The following is a 6,000-nucleotide window of genomic DNA, read 5'->3' on the forward strand; positions in this document are numbered from 1 at the left end:
CCCCTTCCTAGAAAACTACAATGCACATTGGCATACTAAAGACTCCGAGATTTTTTTTTTTTTTAACACAACAATCTATTTACTTTTGTTAACAGTTAACCCATTTTTTTCCCAAACTAATAGGACTTTGGGTCCCTTATTCCATAGAACAACCCTAGGGATCCTGTGGACCACTGACCTGGCCCACAGGACCAGTTATATAATTTGCAGGGCTCAGGGAAAAATGAAAATGCTGGGCCCCTTATTCAAAAATCATTAAGCATTTCAAGTCAGTGACAACACAGTACCAACCCAAGGGTAGGGCCATTTAAGCATGGGGTTCTGAGGGACCGCACAGATCTAGTACAACCATGAAGCCAGCCTTGAAGGTCCATCATCTTCAAGTTACAGAGGAGAGGACAACCCAGAAAAGTGAAGTGGCCTCCCCATGATCTCTTGTTAGGTCAGTGGTGGCACAAGATCTGCCCCCTGGGCCTTGTGATCATTTACGGTACGCCAGATTGGCTTCTACAGGGTGAACCAGATACTATGGGAGATGGATCTTATTGCTACCTCTGTAATTCATGTCACTCCTCAGCCAGGCACTTCAGCAGGCTCCCTACCACCCTAAAGGACCAACTCTGGCACAGCTTACTTCTCATTTGCTACTCAAGCCAATTTCACTGCTCTCTCCAGTCATCACTCTGGTTTATTGAAACTGGTCACAGAACCTAATTACTACCCTAACAGCAGTGTGGGAATAAAGTATGGCTTATAGAAATACTGTGAACTGCCTGGCTACAGATGAATACGAAAGCCAGGTTAGAGGAGTGGAGGAGAAGACCATGATTATTTGACTCTTCCCCTGTTTGTGAGAAAGAACAAATATTTCCTATCCATATTCCATACACACATAACACAGTATTTTGTAAAGCGCATGTGCACAAAAAAGAAAGTGTTCTTTCTGCCTTAAAGGTAGGGAAGCTGAAGAAGTCTATGTGGAAATAGAATGAGCAAATTGTAAGGCAACTCCAGTGCCCTGTGAAACTATAAAGTGGGTGATGCCTAGTTCTCCAAGAGTAAAAACAGGGAGTGCTTCAAGGAAAGGATATTAATGAGCTCTAGAACAGACTGCCCTGAAATAGACATATTTCAGGGACAGAAAGGAGAGGATGCAGGTAGATAGAACACACAGCCTGAAAAGGAATAGAAAGTCTTAGAGAGAAGAAATGGGGAGTTAGTCTACTGTTTTTCCTGTTATATTAGTTAGCATTTTCCAAAGAAACAGAACCAGTCTGTACACATGGAGAGAGAGAGAGAGAGAGAGAGAGAGAGAGAGATAAAGAGAGAAATGGCTCAAGTTATTATGAAAGCTGACAAGTTTCAAGATCTCAACAGGGTGAGTTGGCAAACTGAAGAACCAGGAGAATCAATGATATAAGTTCTAATCCAAAGACCAGCAGGCTCAAGACCCAGGAAGATACAGGGCAGGAACAGTTGGGGACCACTATGTGAAAAGGACCTACCTGAAGAACAGAGCTGAGAGAAGAACAGAGCTGAGAGATGAGGAGAGAGAAAGAGAGAGAGCGAGAGAAACTGAGTCCTGGTGACATGGTTTGGTTTGACCCCCTGATTCAACTTTGCTTGGACTTTTTAGTGGCATGAGTTATGTGTATATATATGTATACATGTATACATATATGTATACATATATATACATATGTATACATATATATATATGGTATAAGGTGTGGATATATAGGATATATAAAGGTATACATAAATGTACTCAACATAAATTAATCATCAGGAAAATGCAAATCAAAACCACAAGATATCACTTCACACCCATTAGGATGGTTATTATCAAAAAAACAAAAGACAATATATTTTGGTGAGGATGTGGAGAAAGCAGAACCCTCATAAAGAGTTGGTGGGAATGCAAAATGGTGCAGCTACAATGGAAAACAGTATGGAGGTTCCACAAAAAAATTAAATATAGAACTACCATATGACCCAGCAATTCCACTTCTGGGTATTTATCCAAAAGAATTGAAATTAGGATACAAAAGAGATATTAGCACTTTCAGATTTGTTGCAGCACTATTCATATTAGCCAAAATACAGAAACAATCTAAATATCCAAAGATGGATAAATGAATTTTAAAATGTGGTATATACATGCAGTGGAATATTATTCAGCCTTAACTAAAAAGAAGGAAGTTTTACCGTATGCAACAGCATAGATGAATCTTGAGGACATTATGCTAAGTGAAATAAACCAGTCACAAAAAGACAAACCTTGCATGATTCCACTTGTATGACGTAGCTAAAATAGTCAAATGTATAGCAGCAAAGAATAGAATGGTGGTTGCCAGTGGCTAGGGTTGGGGGAGAGGAAATGAGCAGTTGCTAATCAGTGGGTGTAAAATTTCATTTACGCAAGATGAATAAGTTCTATAGATCTGCTGTGCAATGTTGTACCTATAGTTAACAATACTATGGTATTTTACACTTTAAAATATGTTGAGAGGGTAGATCTCATGTTAAGTGTTCTTGCCACAATAAAACAAGATAAAATAGGAATTTCAACTCCAAAAAACAAAAAAAGGCAGCAACAACATAGGATGGGAAGCTGGAGCCACTTGCGTGTCAGTGCTAACTTCAAACAAATCCATGTTGATTACTATGTTGTTTTCTTCTTTTCCCCTCTCCCTTCCTCTCTCTTTTCTTTCTTTATTTTTTTCCCCACAATTTTTGAGCTCTCAACTGTTCCAAGAACTATGCCAATCACAAAGTTTATGAAAACAAGCACTAAAGAAGTTCACAAGCTGGGATTAGGAAGGTCATGGTGGTGGGGAGAGGATAAAACATGCATCACTATTACACTACAGTAAGAACAATGTTGTAATAGTGACACAAATTGCCTTGAAAGCACAGGGAAGGAATGACTCATTCACCATTTGTAGGGTGTAATCAAGAATGTATTCCAATGCTTTGGGTCTCAGTATCAGAGGAAAAGTAATTCTGAAAAAATAATTTCTATTGCTTAACCTTGGAACCTTGTAATTGGTCACATTTTCTTCTCTGCTTTGACCACTAGGATGCTCAGAACCAATACATGGTCTATATTCTAAAGTAACTCTAGTTCATTATGACAATCATTTCATATCTTAACCTGATCACTGGATATATCTTATTTTTGTAATGTTCTCATTTATTTTCATTCTGTTGTGTTTTGTACATTTGTGTAAAATATTCCAAAGCCTTTGGTAATGAAGCATGCATAAAGAAATTATGTCCATATATGCCTTAGTGAGTAATTTTAGCTATTTAAAATAATATTCTTAAATGATAATTTGAGCAGATAGTAATTCTTTTACAGTAACCCTATGATTCTTATTTAAATAAATAAAGTAATATGTACTGCTTAAAGAAACGATAGGTAAATCAATAGGATAAAATAAACAGCCAAGAACTTGCCAATATTAGTATATATAATAATTTAATGTAAGACAAATGTAGTATCACACCTTTGTGGGGGAAAATGAATATTCAATAAGTAGTGTTGGGATAATTAGCTCATCTTTGAAAAAAAATAAAAGTTTACCTTAATCAGATAAAACTTTTGATGGTTTAAAGAGTGAAATGCTAAAAATTAGCCTCAAACAAATGAGAAGAAAATGTATTTAGTATTTATCAGATCTTAATGTTTGGAATGCCTTTTAAGGAATTAATAAATATAAAAATCAAAACAGAAAAGGGCAGTAGAATTGGTCATAAAATATAAAACTTTCTATATAAAAAAATACCATAAACAATTTTAAATGGCAAACAATATATTGGGAGCTGTTACTTGACATGGAATATGCTAGCTCAATACATAATATCTTAAACATGTAAAGAAACAAGAAGAAAAGAGCCCTAACATGGTTATAAAAGTGAGTCAAGGGCTATAACAAAGAATTCAGAAAAGGGAAAGACACAAAAGGCTATTAAGAACAATATTTTAACATATCTGTCTCTGTAATCTCAGTTTTTAGGATTTTACCTAAGAAAACAACCTGTGGTGAATCAGATAAATGTTATTAGGATTTGGATGGAGCATTATGTAGAATAGTGAAAAACTGGAAATATCCTAAATGTCCAGCAATAAAGGAATCATCACATAAATTTCAAAGATAATGTAATAAAATGGGAAAAAAATGCATAAAACTTTCAAAAATAACTTTATAAAACCAATAATTTTTAAAATAACCTTAAAGTGCTAAAAACTATGATTCCAAGGCTAGATATGTAAATAAATATAATAAAATAACATGTAGCAGGAATATAATCAATTTTCAAAGCAACTTTTTTTTCTCAATCTTCTACAATGAGTATGTGTTAACTTTACAGACAACAGCAAAGTTTCTTAAATATTGAGGAATTTTGAAAAGAAAAAGGAAAATTCATTTCTTTTGTATGCTTTACTGATTTTCAGAGAGAAAGAAGAAGAGAAATACATTTAAGAGGAGTGTATTTAAGCTTCCTGTTCCCAAAGCAACCTCAGAAAATATAGTCCCTCAAGCTTCCATGTCTTATTCAGAAACACAGGCATTGAACATGGTCTTACATGGCCTGAATACAGTCATGGCCTCCTGCAGCTGCTTGTGGTAGGGGGCAGGGCAGCAACACCTTTCCTTTGCAGATGCTCAGTTCCCTGGTCTTCTTGCAGCCTTTTCCAGCAGGGCCAACCTCACAGAATGAGGGAGGGTCAGAGGTTATATCTAAACTTGGTTTAACATCAGACTAGGTGCTAAGGAGCTGGATAAATGCAGGCCTGGCTGACAGGGAGGCCTCTCTTTCGTGTAGAGTCTACACAAAAGAGCCTGTGCTTTGGCATCTTCCAAGCCTGGGTGCCCTCCAGGTTCCCCTTCCTCTCTGTCTCCTCCAAGTTGAGCGACAATAGCACAACTACTTAACCTTCTTGAGTCTCAGTTTCCTCAACTATAAAATAGAAATGATAATCTCTGCCTCATGGTGTTGTAAGCAGGGCTTCCAACCAGGCAGCCCTCAATGGTTCAGCTGTATTGATTGCTAAAATATTAAAAATTTTCAGTACAAGTTGGTAAATAATCACTGCCCAAGCCTCTACAGCCTCCCCACGGCCCCTACTCACACTTCTCTATAATCTTCCAACTAAAGACACAGAGGGGACTTCAGGTCCCTGCTCCAGGCCCTGTTTGAGGGTGCCATTTGAGTCATCCATGAAGTTATCTTATTAGTTGTTAAATGTTTTGAATATCATCCCTTGTTGTGGGAATTAAATATGAATGAGGTGATTCACATCCGTGAGATTACAGACTGCAGAGATTTGGAGATTTTTTTCAAGACGCATATACTTGCAGTAACCGACCCAGGTCAAAAGGATATTTTTGCTCCTTGGGACCAAAATACCTCCCCTAAAAAGGTAAGGAAGACTTGAGGAGAGGGTGAAAGAGAAGTGAAGAGTATGACCCAAAAGCAACTCTCTTGGCCTTTAATCACTGCCTATTCCAAGTTCAGAGGATTGGGCAAGTTCAACCATTCATTAAGCCTCATTATGTAATCACCAGAAGTGACCTTCCTTAGCCTTGTCACTTTGCATATGAAGAAGATAACTAGTTTTTTTCACAATAAAAATAGTTTCTCTGAAGAGAAAGTACATGGCCTCAGAATTTAATAGATCATCTGAGAGTTTCTGACACTGATAAAGTTTAAGTGTTGAACTTATGGTCTATCTGGTTTCAGCGCTGGGCTGCCAACTCTTCAGAAAACAGAGGTGCTAAGAAAAAAAATCCTTAGTTTATGATTCTGGTCTTTTCTCCAGGGTATTCTGTCCATTCCTTACAAAGATGGACCTAGAATAGTCTGCTCAGAGATATTTCATGAGTGATCACTAATTCTGGTAGATATCCCTCATAATGGACAATCCACACTCTTACTCTTTTCCAAAGCATTTTTTTGCCCTTTCATGAGATAATATTGAGAAACCTTCTG

This window comes from Neophocaena asiaeorientalis, unplaced genomic scaffold, assembly GCF_003031525.2.
Source record: "Neophocaena asiaeorientalis asiaeorientalis breed wild unplaced genomic scaffold, Neophocaena_asiaeorientalis_V1.1 scaffold26, whole genome shotgun sequence".
Lineage (NCBI taxonomy): Eukaryota > Metazoa > Chordata > Mammalia > Artiodactyla > Phocoenidae > Neophocaena > Neophocaena asiaeorientalis.